At 43.5% G+C, this 14,489-nt stretch overlaps 1 pseudogene; it reads right to left on the reverse strand.

The window, feature by feature from the left end:
* Positions 1 to 534: 534 nt before the first annotated feature.
* Positions 535 to 14,489, reverse strand: part of LOC141214188 (uncharacterized) — a 63,192-nt pseudogene continuing 49,237 nt past the window's right edge.

Raw genomic sequence — 14,489 nt, forward strand, 5'->3', positions numbered from 1 at the left:
TATTATCATGAGCTTCTCTAGCCTTAACGAAGCCAACCTGATCGTTGCTAGCAATTGAGGGTAGATAGTGGGAGAGCCGTGTTGCAATTATTTTAGAGTATTTTTATGAGTACATTAATTAATGATATTGGATAAATATTAGGGCAGGTATTTGGTTCTCTTCCAGGTTTTGATAGAACCGTTATATCAGCCTCAAGTGATTGGGGGGCAAAGGGGTCTTCTGAGATATTATTGAACACTTTTGCTAAAAATGGTAATAACAGAGGTGCAGACATCTTATAATAAAATCTATTATTGAATCTATCTGGCCCAGGGCTCTTCCCAGTAGGGAATGATTTAATGGCCTCTCATATCTGTTGCTCAATGAAAGCTTTGTCTAGTACCTCCAGCTCGGGGGTCTGTAAGGAAAGTAGGGCAGTGTCCAGAATATATTTGTCAACTTTTGTTTCAAGACTATTAGGCGACACGTCGTGGTATTGTGCATAAATATTATATAGCGAGCTATAACAGCAATGAAATGCTTCCTCTATGTCAGTGGGGTTATGAATTTATAGCCGGGTGCCCCTTTTATTCTGGATACGTATGTCCTTTGCATGTGTGGATGTAACCTCCTTGTCAATGAGCGGCCACATTTATCTGTGAATTCATACGAGTATCTTCACATGCGATCTTGGTATTTTATACACGTTTCATCTATTAATGACCTTCGCTCCTTTCTTTTTACAATCAGACCGTTTTTATTGAACAAAACAAAGAATTACCAACATTTTGTTTTTCTTATAGAAACATTGTGAGAAAAGCAATAAAAAGAAAGAAAAACCAGTAACAATACGACAACCGGTTTACAATGATACAAATCCCAATATCGCTCTATAGTACAAGGTTTTGGAATAGTAATTTTACATTTGTACATAAATGTCTGAAATATTCCTGACTGATTATTTTTTTCCCTATTGGGACATCAAAAGAAAAAGAATATATCTAAGAAGGGACAATTATATGGACTGAGACAATTATTATTCGCTGACACCTTGGGTATAAGGATATAAATTCCTGGTTTACTGTAAGGAAATGGACAAACGGTCCAGTATAGTATTTCTGAGGTTTTCTGAAGCCATACCGGGGGTAATTAACCATTGTTCCCATATGTGTATGGATTTCTTGACAGCGTTTCTTCATATATAAGCTTCCTTTCCAAGCATAGTGTCATTTATCCTGGATTTTAGTTCTGTTATCGTTGGGGGAGAATTGTCTATCCAATGTAGTGCCAACAACTATCTGGCTTGGAATAATATTCTGGAGCTAGCTATTGCCATATGGGAGTCTGGTCTACGTCCTCTCCCAGGAGTCTCAGGATACAGATTTTAGGTTGCAACTGAAGTTGTATCCCAAATACAGATAGTACAAGAGCGATCACCACATTACAGTAGTCGCCAATATTCCCACATCATATGTATCAGGTGGGCGTCATTTTGACCACATCTAGGGCATGTGTCATCAATCTGTATTAAAATTTTAAATAAAATACTTGGGGATCTATATACCCTATGAATGAGAAGAATTTGGGACAATCTTTGTGACTCTGACAATGAAAGATTCGGTGTCAAATCCAAGTTTCCTCAGATAAAGGACCCACATCCTCCCCCCATTTTGTCTTAATTATCAAAGAATATTTACCCAAATGTAGGGCAAGTAACTGCCTATAAATAGGGGATAGTAGACATTTTGTATCCACCGCTGTAGCAATGGTATCTATCGGGTGATGTCGATCAATCAGTATGGCGTTTATTCTAGTTGTGTGTTATATGCATGACGTATTTGCAGATACTGATAAAGCACCCTATGTGAAAGGCTAAAATCTGCCTTTATTTGTTCAAAGCTCTTGAATAATCCATTCCTTAAGAGTTGTGATACCAAACATATACCCCTATCCACCCACTCACTAACATTATTTAGTTTCTGTAGCTCTGATAAGTTATAGTTGTGCCATAAAGGAGTATAGTTTGTGTACTTTTCAATCCCCAGAAAATTTTTACCCCTATCCCACACCTTATATATTAACTTTAGCTTAAGACATTTTAGGTCATTTTCTCCAGGAGGCCCCATATCTAGTACTGAGAATGGAAGCTTCCGCTTGGTTCCTCCCATAAGTAGGTGCCCTGAAATTCCACAATATTTGCGAGTAACCCATCCATGAAACTATCTTAGCTGCTTTCTAGCGTTAAGCAGGTCTGCGTATGTCTGGAGGGAAGCAGATCAGTTATGTTGTTTGTCAAGGAGATCAATCCGCTCAAGCAAAAGGGAGACTTTAGCTGCTTTCTCTTTTAAGCCTGGATCCATGTTTTATTAGTATCCCTCTGATGATGCATTTGAGAGCTTCCCATTGAAATGGTAAGGCAGTTTCATCATGCTCATATTTGTGAAGGAGTCTATAGTCTCAAGAAGGTCTGAGACACAGAGTGAGTCTTTCAGCAGATTATCATTAAGTTCCCACAGTTGAAGCCTTGGTGGAGTCAGGTATAGTCAGATAACAATATACAGGAGCATGATCTGACCATATAGCAGTCCCTATCAGAGATGTAGGTTGCCATGTAAGCAAGTGATGGCAATTTAATGAAAAGTCTCTACGGCTATGGATATTGAGTATAGGAGAATAATACGTATAATCCTTTACATCTGGATGTAGTATCCTGCATACATCGACCAGTTGGTCACAAGTAGGGAGATATAAGTTTGCCAAAGTCAAAATGTTGGAATAGATGGAGATCTTAAACACATACACCCTCTCAGTGTCAGACAGTGTTTCTACCATAGTATGCGGCAGTGATCTGTGTCGGCCTATACTCCGCACCTTAGACTTCAAAACAGCATTTGTACTGTGAAGCCAAGATGAATAATATCTGTTAGTAATCTGAGGTACAGTATATGATCGCCTCTAAAGTGGGACTCCTGAAGAAGGAGAAAATGAACGTGTTGTTTATTCATATGATAAAACACTTGAGCTCCTTTCTCTCGAACATTAAGTCCTCTGACATTCAATGAAGGAGTTTTGAGTTGTGTCATATTATATGAAAAAAAGGAGGAGGGGAGAAAAGAAAGATTAAGAGCAAAGAGGAGGTATAGATGGTAGATAGTAATGTCTACCTCTCAGTGGCCAAGAGGTATAGATTATGAATATATCAAACACCAGGAAATTACGAAACAAACAGATCCCAATGCAAGTCCCTAACTGGGGGTTGTCTTTACAGGCGTAAGTCAAACCTTTAGTCCTAGGGTTCCTATTAGGGGGAACCATAGAATATATAGGGAGCAAAGTAATACGGCCTGATATTACAGTAATATAATGTGAACTCAAATTAAATGCCGTTCTAAGATATGAACTGAGACATTCGGTATAGTGGAAGAGTGGCACCTAAAACTCTATTTAGATATATCTTATTATATTCTGAAAGAAATAAGTACGCATCTGCAAACTGTCTCTCTCATCAGGGAAAAGAAGATTTATTTCAGGAGCTCATATGATTGTCAGGTTCCTTTCCCATCTGGGTGCATCACCATCAAATTCCTGATCCATTGAAACCCTTCTGTGAGGTGCCGAAACTCTGTGGCAATGGTGGAGAAGGTGGCCAGTCAGATATATGAATTCTGGGAATGTCCAGGACATCACAGAATGGTCTCATGTCGCTTTGATCTTTCAAAGTATACAATGTTCCATTTTTTTCAGACTTGCAGTTGGAAAGGGTACCACAGGAGTACATCAGACCATTTTCCTAGAGAGTATCAAGTAGTGGTTTCAATGCCCTTCTTTGAGCAAGTTGCCATTCAGGCTAGATCTGGGAGCAATTGTATGCGTTTTCCATTGAAATCACCAGGACCCATCTCCCTGCTTTCCTCACAACGGCCTCTTTTACACTGAAAATAATGTATGTGACCAATAATGTCCCTTGGACGCTCAGGATCTGGGCCATGATTGCCTAATGTGCGGTGCGCCCTGTCGATCTCCAGCTCCTTATCAATAGGGTCACCAAGGTAATAATTGAACAGTGTCCACAGTGTTGGCATAATCGCTTGTGCATTGATGATTTCAGGATATTATTGTGATTTTCTTGGTCATCAATGATATTAAAGAGACTGTTTATTTGCTGGCTGTGAAGATCCAGTGTTTGTTTCTGAGCATTTTGATGGTCACAACTTGTACGACATCATCCTCTTATCTCTGTACCTTGTCAGTAAGCTGTGATAGGCTAGAAGTGAGGGGACGTATGTCAGTTTTGTACGTGGTCTTCAGCCTTTGTATATATTGCTCTATCTCTTGTTTAGTAGGGATAGACACAATATGAAATACAAATCAATTATGGCTTTCCCCATATTAAAATCCCTGTGGCTGGGGGAGTATATTTCACTGTGCAGCAAGCACTGCTCAGTATGTGGGCTTTGGTGAGAATACAGGGAGATTTGTGGAGATGTTTTCTTGTGAGGCCTACATTAAGAGAAAAGTTGATGCAGGACTTACAGGCTTGAGCTGTCTGGCATCATGAAGGTTAATTCTGATTATTTTTCCAAGCTGAGATGAGGCAGTAATGGCTCCGGAGCAGGATGATAAGACTTTCGATAAGAAACACTGCATACCAGACATGCTGACGGAGGTGGAGGACCTCAGATTAACCTCCGATCTCGTTTTTCTTTCCCATATCAGACGTCATGTTTAAGGCCGAAAATTGCTTATAATTCCCCCAGGAACACGGTCTGAAGAGAGTGCTCTCATTGCTATGTCCAGGCCATGTCTTTCCTGTTGATTTTCAATATGTCCGAAGGCGGCGTTGATTGGGAGCAGGATTGTGTGATGTAATAACCTTATGTGAGCCCCAGAAACGCGAGTTGTGACACCAATGGAACGGCGCCACAACGGGAGGTGCGTATGAGTGTTTTTATTTTAACAAGGCCAAACATGAGGAATGAGAAGGCGTTGTACCAATAGAAGTGGAAAACCCCTTTAAGAAGATACAATTTTTGGTTAGAATTGAAATAGACTTCTCCCCTGCGTGACTTCTCTGAAGTTTATTAAGAGTTGATTTCTGTGTAAAACATTTCCCACATTAAGAACATGAAAATGGCTTCTCGTCTGTGTGAGTACTTTGGTGACTAAGAAGTGAGGATTTCTTCACAAAACATTTTCCACATTCTGAACAGGAAAAAGGCTTCTCCCCTGTGTGGGTTCTCTGGTGTATAACAACATCTGATTTCTGATTAAAACATTTTCCACATTCTGAACAGGAAAAAGGCTTCTCCCCTGTGTGAGTTCTCTGGTGCTTAACCAGATTTGATTTCTGGTTAAAACATTTTCCACATTCTAAACAGGAAAAAGGCTTCTCCCCTGTGTGCGTTCTCTGGTGGCTATCAAGAATTGCTTTACGGTTAAAACATTTTCCACATTCTGAACAGGAAAAAGGTTTCTCCCCTGTGTGAGTTCTCTGGTGCTTAACCAAACCTGATTTCTGGTTAAAACATTTTCCACATTCTAAACAGGAAAATGGCTTCTCCCCTGTGTGCATTCTCTGGTGGCTATCAAGAATTGTTTTACGGTTAAAACATTTCCCACATTCTGAACAGGAAAAAGGCTTCTCCCCTGTGTGGGTTCTCTGGTGTATAACAACATCTGATTTCTGATTAAAACATTTTCCACATTCTGAACAGGAAAAAGGCTTCTCCCCTGTGTGAGTTCTCTGGTGCTTAACCAGATTTGATTTCTGGTTAAAACATTTTCCACATTCTAAACAGGAAAAAGGCTTCTCCCCTGTGTGCGTTCTCTGGTGGCTATCAAGAATTGCTTTACGGTTAAAACATTTTCCACATTCTGAACAGGAAAAAGGTTTCTCCCCTGTGTGAGTTCTCTGGTGCTTAACCAAACCTGATTTCTGGTTAAAACATTTTCCACATTCTAAACAGGAAAATGGCTTCTCCCCTGTGTGCATTCTCTGGTGGCTATCAAGAATTGCTTTACGGTTAAAACATTTCCCACATTCTGAACAGGAAAAAGGCTTCTCCCCTGTGTGAGTTCTTTGGTGATAGACCAAATCTAATTTCTGGTTAAAACATTTCCCACATTCTGAACAGGAAAAAGGCTTCTCCCCTGTGTGAGTTCTCTGGTGATTGACCAAATTTGATTTCTGGTTAAAACATTTCTCACATTCAAAACAGGAAAAAGGCTTCTCCCCTGTGTGGGTTCTCTGGTGGCTATCAAGAATTGCTTTACGGTTAAAACATTTCCCACATTCTGAACAGGAAAAAGGCTTTTCCCCTGTGTGAGTTCTCTGGTGCTTAAGCAAATCTGAGTTCTGGTTAAAACATTTCCCACATTCTGAACAGGAAAAAGGCCTCTCCCCTGTGTGAGTTCTCTGGTGATAGACCAAATCTAATTTCTGGTTAAAACATTTCCCACATTCTGAACAGGAAAAAGGCTTCTTCCCTGTGTGAGTTCTCTGGTGATTGACCAAATTTGATTTCTGGTTAAAACATTTCTCACATTCAAAACAGGAAAAAGGCTTCTCCCCTGTGTGAGTTCTCTGATGTCTGATAAAACTTGATTTCAATGTAAAACATTTTCCACATTCTGAACAAGAAAATGGCTTCTCTCCTGTGTGGGTTATCCGGTGGTTATCAAGATGCGCTTTCTGGTTAAAACATTTCCCACATTCTGAGCATGAAAAAGGCTTCTCCCCTGTGTGAGTTCTCTGATGTCTGATAAACCTTGATTTCTCTATAAAACATTTTCCACATTCTGAACAAGAAAATGGCTTCTTCTTTGTGTGACTTCTCTGGTGATTAACAAGATTTGATTTCTGATTAAAACATTTCCCACACTTGAAACAAAAAAATCTTTTCTCCGCTGTGTGAATGTTTTGATGCTTAAGAAAACTATTTCCACATTCTGAACGTGAAAATGGCTTCTTTTCATTAGGAGTAGTTTGTTTTTTAATGCTTATTTTGTGACTTTGATTTTCCTTAGTAGTCGGTAATGAATCAGAAGACAGGACCTGTTTCAAAGGATCAGGTGAAAGATCTTTCCTGTGAAGGGATGATGGTAGATCTGGAGTAATTGCATTCACTTCAATTGTATCCTCTGGGATCTCAAGATCATCTGATTTAAAAATTGAAGATGTCAGCTGTCCGTCTGATCTCCTGGTACAGTCATCTGCCAAAAATAAAACCAATTATTATTTTTGAATAAAATATCCTTGAATTATATATTTTTTAACATTTCTACTTAAACTGTAAAATAGCAACTCATGTAAAAAAAATATTGAATTATTCACCAAGACAATGACAGTTCACAGTGTAATAGAAAACCTCATAGGATGAACCAGTGGAGCGTGGTGTTCAACTATTTGTTCATTCAGTCTCTCAAATATGGAATAAAAAGCCAAACAATGTTATGTAGGCAAAAATAACACCAATAAAAACTTCTACTCATCTCACAAAAAACAAGTCCCCACTCAGGTCTATCATCTGTCAGTGGAAAAACAGAGATTTTCACATTATTAGTGGCTCAAAGGCTCTTGAAAAGCAACATGGCTTCCATAAACCAATCCAGCAATATCTGCTCTCCCACAGTCAGATCTCCCCCTCTCTTCTGAGCCTTGCAGTGCGCCCAAACCACATTTATCATCCATGTATTTGGCATTACTACAGTGAGAAGAACCCACTTAATTTACAGTGTGTGTCTCCTGGAGCACAATCTGGGCGCTATGTGTTGGGCAATAAAATGGCCTATTTGTACTGTGTGCTAATTTTCGGAAAGTGACTGTGGAGTCAAAGTAGTGACAACTTCTAAAGATTAATTCATTGAGGGTCATAATTTTCAAAATGGAGTCAATATATGAGAATTTCTACTGCTCTGATTTTCTGACATTTTGTATGGTGTGGTGTGTCCCATATCCCCTGGGATCTGCTCCGGCGACGTCTGCTTCTGTCACCAGGTGCTGTCCTATTTATTCTGCAGGCGGCGCTGGTGATTGAGAAGACGACGGGACCAAAAGTTCTGGGCGGCACAGGCTCTGTCCAGGCACTTAGATTAGTTTGCATGGAACCAGTAGTACCATCCAGTCTGGCGGTATGGGTGTGTGTGCTGTCCAGCTGAAGTAACCTGCTCCCTACTTCTGGCAATTGGAAAGCACCGCACCCTACTAAAGCTGGAAGCATATTGCCGGAAGCTGCCAGATCCAGCCTTGTTCTCCTCTGGTTCAGTCCTCTGTGATCAGCTCCCGGCTTGTGTATTTGTTTCCTGTTGTGACCCCGGCCCGTTTACTGACTATTTTTGCGTAGTCTGATTTTGTACTTTCTCTTCCCTCCTGGTTCTGGCTACCTGACTATTCTTCTTCCCATCTCACTCCACAGAACAGCAAGTAACACTATGGCCCAAGCCTAGGGGTCTCTGTGTAAGTCCAGATCCATAAGGAAGGATTAAAGGGTAATGGGCAAAACTGTGACTACAGATAATAACACCGACTGAAACGATCAAGCTGAACAGTCTTCTTCAGTAAAAAAAAACTTCAGTCTACAACTGTAACTACTAGGTAGTTAAAGACTCACATAGGTGAGGCAGGCCGATCCGACCCCAAATAAACTATCATACAGAATGAACATGTAAAAAAAATATAACAATAAAAATATGTGTTACATCCCCAACACAAATGTATGTATGAAGGGAGAAATCCAACACTAAACCGGAGTTGCACTCATTTATGGTGGACCATTGGAGGTATGATGAGTCCTGACCAGAAGAGTAGAGAAAGTATTAGTGCCCCCATTTCAGGAGAGATTGTGCAGGAATCTGAATTCCTTAGGATCAAAAAAATAATGGAATTCATGACGTGGAGTGAATCCATGAAACCAGGGCTCGAGCCATGCCACCACATCTCCTGGAGGCGTGAATAGATGTATATTACAGCCATCAGCCACGCACAGCTTAGAGAGATATCATGGCACAGGTGTAATGTTTTTTGCAATCCTGCTTGAAGTTAGTCAGTTTTAAAAGAAATTAAAAAGTCAGGATAAAGGGAAACTCTGTGGTTATTGTACAGAAATTCACACTTGGCCCTCACTGCACATTTAATATTGTTGATCATAAAAGTGTAGTTTGGCCAGAAAGACTGGACCTGGTCTTGTAGGGACCATATGAGCACATTCAGCGACACAGAAGGGAGAGAAGGTAGATTCATCCAATAAGATATCAGGGTCCTAGGAAGCCAATAGCATCATTAACCTCCGCTTTCTGTTAAAGGCCCATCAGAATGTTTTTCTTCAAGTGATTTTATAAGTTTTCAGCACATTCTACGTACGCTGTCATTTGGCTTTGTAGTTTACAGATCTGGGCAGGTAAGGGTCAGCGTCTACTAATCCCAGGGGGGTAGGTGGATCCTCCAGGTTGTAAGTTTTACAGAAAAGGGGTTTTCAATGCCCAAATTCATTTGAACAGTTTTGGGTGGAGAAGAATTTTGTGATCTAGAGGCAAAATGGTGATCACACGATTGTGATACGGCCGGACTACACCACCGATAAAGCAGCCACAGCCGGTGACTGAGAAGAATCTGTGACTTCTCTGCATTTAGTGGTCACTACTCACCTGGGTAGTCATATGTAGGAATCTCCTCTTTACACCGCTCATCACCCCTCACATATGTCTCTGTAGTATTAATATGGGTCAGATCTTCACCCTGAAACAAATATTGTAAAAGTCACAGACAGATGGAGAAGTCCCATCTATGATCAGCTCTAATCCTGCCATCTCCACCGTTCTCATTACACAAGTATAAAACATATAATACTGGTGGATAAAACAAGACTGAGCACAAGACCTTCACAGCCGTCTACACATCATAGGGGAGATCTCATGACACCTTCTCTCCATCTACCTGATGATCCTGAGGAACATTGGGATCTTCTTGTTTACAGTCCTGTGGAAGAAGAGGACGGGGACATCTCTCTGGTGATGTCCTCTTACTGGATAGATCTGGAGGAAACACATACAGGGTCTGAATTCATTCTTTACATACAGATAATTATAGACAGTGTGTATTTAGTCCTATTACCTGGTGATGTGAGGTGCTGGGGAACCTCAAACATGATGCCCTTGTACAGATCTTTGTGTCCTTCTAAATACTCCCACTCCTCCATGGAGAAATAGACAGCGACATCCTGACACCTTATAGGAACCTGACACATACAATGATACCGTCATCCCCTCGATCCCTCCATAGCGTTACTGTATAATGTCCCAGCATTCCCAGCAGTGTCACCTCTCCAGTCAGCAGCTCAATCATCTTGTAGGCGAGTTCTAGGATCTTCTGGTCATTGATGTCTTCATGTATCAGGGGGTGAGGTGGAGGCCCCGTGATTGGGTTCAGGGGTCTTCCCCATCCCTCAGACACAGGGTCCTGACAGCGCTCACTAGAGGTCTTCTTCACTACTGTGTAATCCTGGTTATGGAGAGACACATTAATAAATCTCACTACAGACATTTCCAGAGTCCTCACCTCTCCAGTTCTGTCCATCTGTTATTCCCATAGATAATGATGTAATATGACGTCATCAGAATCTCTCACCTCTCCAGTAAGCCGGAAGAGGATCTCTAGGGTGAGGTGTAATATCCTCTCCACCATCTTGTCTCTGTCCATGTCCATCTTTTATGGATCAATAAGGAAAATTCTCTTATATAGAAGATCTTCACTGAGAGGATCTGATATTGTAGGGATCTGAATGAGAAGATGATGAGCAGATGTAGCATCATAAAAATCCTGTGTAATAATACAATTACTGGAGATAATAAGGGGAAACATATGAGGAGATTTATTATTTTACAGTGTTTAGTTTTCCTCTTTCTTCCTCGGAGTCGGCAGTGGAATACGTTTCTCATAGACTCATCTTCCATGACGCTAATTCTCGTCTCCTTTACCAACACTGGAATCGGCATTAGCAATACTGCAGGAGATATTCATTACACGTGACATGAGAAATAACTACCGTATTATCCGGAGTATAAGAAGACTGGGTGTATAAGGCGACCCCCAACTTTTCCAGTTAAAATATAGAGTTTGGGATATACTCGTTGTATAAGACTACCCCTCTTCCAACGCACATGCAATAAAAATTTTAAAAAAAATCAGATTTGATTTCAGTATGGTAATTTTAAAGTGATGAACCTTACCGGTGATTGGCTGGTTGTTGTATACAAAGCCTGCTTGGATTGGTCAGCTCTTCCTGCGAGCCCAGCTCTCCCAGTCTCCAAGACTATCAGAGCGGTAGCACATCCCTCTGGCCCGCCCTTGTATCCTATTACCGGTACCTCCTTCTCTGCCTCTCTGATCTCGCTCCTGAGGACTGCAGTGACGAGGTGAGGGGGCGCCTCACCGGGAAAGAGTAAGTGAAGCAAGCTGCAGGCGTCCGGGACGCCCGGGGTATGGAAAAAAGAGAAAGAGCGGTGCTGTGCCCAGAAAAACACGCCTCTTTCACAAGTCTGGCCCGCCCTTGTATTACCTCCTTCTCCGCCTCTCAGGAGGCAGAGAAGGAGGTACCTGTAATAGGATACAAGGGCAGGCCAGAGGGATGTGCTACTGCTCTGATAGTCTTGAAGACAGGGAAGGCTTATAAATTACCATAAATACCATATTTTTCGGACTATAAGACGCACCAGACCATAAGACGCACCTAGGTTTTAGAGTAGGAAAATAGAAAAAAAAATTTAAGCAAAAAATGTGTTCACGATGCACTTTTAAGGGGGAGGGGGTCTTCTGATGACACTGGTATAGGGGTAATGTCCCCCAATTCTGACAATATCCCCCATCCTGGTATATATGCCCCCCCCTTCCTTTTATACGTGGCCCCCATCCCCATCCTGGTATGCCTGGCATCCCTCCATCCTGGTATGCATGGCACCCCTCATCCCTATCCTGGTATGCATGGCACCCTTCATCCCTGTCCTGGTATGCATGGCACCCCTCATCCCTATACTGGTATGCATGGAACCCCTCCATCCTGGTATGCATGGCACCCCTCATCCCTATCCTGGTATGCATGGCACCCCTAATCCCTATCCTGGTATGAATGGCACAGCAATCCCCATCCTGGTATGCATGGCACCCCTCATCCCTGTCCTGGTATGCATGGCACCCCTCATCCCTGTCCTGGTATGCATGGCACCTCTCATCCCTGTCCTGGTATGCATGGCACACCTCATCCCTATCCTGGTATGCATGGCACCCCTCATCCTTATCCTGGTATGTATGGCCCCTCATCCTTATCCTGGTATGTATGGCACCCTCATCTTTTTCCTGTTATGTATGCCCCCCTCAGCCTTATCCTGGTATGTATGGCCCCCTCACCTTTATCCTGTTATGTACGCCCCCTCATCCTTATTTTGGTATGCATGGTCCCCCTAATCCCCATCATGCTTCACATAAAAAAATAAACACTCCTACTCACCTTTCTTCTGTCCTCCAGCGCTGCGTCCTATCTGCCCGCACTCATCTCGCCATGTGAGCCGCGCATGGCGTCACTACCATGCGAGGCTCACAAGGGGAGATCAGCTGCCGGAAGTCACTGCTCCTCACGCTGGGACTTCATGCTCCTTAATAGCTGGCACACAGCGTAGCAGCAGTGCGGCTCCTGCTGCCGGGCGATCGCGTGTGCCCGCTATTAAAGGGCATGAATATTCACCCCTCCCCACGCCCATGGAGAGAGGTTGAATATTTATGCCCTTAAACAGCGGGCACAGGTGATTCCGGCAGCAGCAGGAGCCGCGCTGCGGCTACACTGTGTGCCGCTATTAAGAAGCATGTATATTCAGTGCTCCTCATACCCCATGGGGGGGGTTTGGTCGACTATATAAAGTATTTGGGGGCCTCCCGACAGATGATGTCAGGGCAGAGAAGGATCTCTCATCCTGAAATTCAGAGGCTAATCCGTTTGTTCTTCCTGTAGATAATCGTCCGCTAGAGGAGTCTGGAGGCGACTCTCTCATACAGACCACAGGAAAGCTGGAATATTTGTGTGTATAGGGAGATGGAAGAGATAGCAGTCTGCCAAATGACTGTTCAGCCAACACTTATCTCATGTGTATCGAGCCGTTCGGATTACACTGACAGGCAAGGATAATACACCGCACTACAGCAGTACAGTGCATCACCTGAGCAATCAGAGGATTGTATGTTGTATGATCGTGACGTGCCCCCTGGGGCCGTGGGGTACACGGTAGCCGGGCCGGTTCTGTATTGGGGTAGTCACGGTGGCAGTGACCCAGTCCGTGGCCCAGGGCGGTCAAATAAAGAACAGTGAAAGTCAATTTGGGGAAATAAAGATTTGGGGATAATGTTCGTGACGCCACCCGTGGTATGTGGCTATATGGGGCCCTCGCTGTGGTGCAGATCCACTGGGGCTGTTGGTGACGCAGCAGAGATGGTTCGGCTCTCCACGGGTAGAGCTATGCCCCAGGGCAGTATATAGGACTTGATGAGGTAGATGTTGTCAGCAGGGACAGTGTAGTGCAGGGCAGGTGACGCAGCAATTAAGTCAAGGACACAGCAGGGTGCAGTCTTCAGGTTTTACTCACAGTTGTTAAGTTCTCCAGGTTACAGTTACCGGTTTGTAACCACCCACATCGTCCTGTGTCCTCCTGGGAAGTGATCCAGCCAACTCTCAGATATCTTAGGAGCACTTGAACGGGACCCTTTTCGGTGTACCTCTCCAGGCCGTCTCACTGCGCTGGCTCTCGCCCTCCTGCCCTGCGCCTCAGACACAGTGTCCCGAGCCAGTGGCCGTGGGCCTCGTCAGGCGACGTCTGGACTGTCCCCTTATCCTATATGGCCACCTTTTCAGCGATTATGTGTGGACTGTGGCTACGGCACCTAAGGATACCGCAACCTCCGGTTTGCTAGCTGAGCTTTAAAGTACTCCACTAGTCTGGGGCCAGTCCCCTCCTGCGGCCTTGATCCCTCGATGGTCAGCGTGAATTCGGGCGCACGGATGGCTTCCCGCACTCGCCGTGCCCCTAGGATCCCTTCTATTTCTGGAGTCTTTCCCACTGCTCCGGTCTTCTCCCCTCACTCTCCTACTGCTGGGCCCCTCTGACTGGGCCACACTCCTCACTATCCACTGAACTCCTGCTCCAAGCACTGGAGCCAGGAAAATGGACCCTTCTAGATGTTTCTACCCTTGCTTTTATACTCTTCCTGTCTGTGCTCCCCTGAACTGTTTCCTCCACCCAGCTCCTCCACTTAGTTCCACCCTCCTGAAAGGGACCAGGCCTGTGCTCTCTCTTAGGAGCAATCTTGCCCTTCCCTTATGAAGTGGTGTAGTGTTGGATGTGAGTGTGTGGGTCCCGGGTAGTGCTCCCTCCTTACCTGAGAGTGGGGTACCACACCTCTGGCTGAGATGCAGTACTTCTGTGGCAACTGGACCCGCAGGGGCGCCACAATCGCACTAATGAGAGCTGTCTA

Source organism: Phyllobates terribilis, unplaced genomic scaffold (assembly GCF_046119375.1).
Source record: "Phyllobates terribilis strain yellow unplaced genomic scaffold, ASM4611937v1 Scaffold_217__1_contigs__length_3308461, whole genome shotgun sequence".
NCBI lineage: Eukaryota > Metazoa > Chordata > Amphibia > Anura > Dendrobatidae > Phyllobates > Phyllobates terribilis.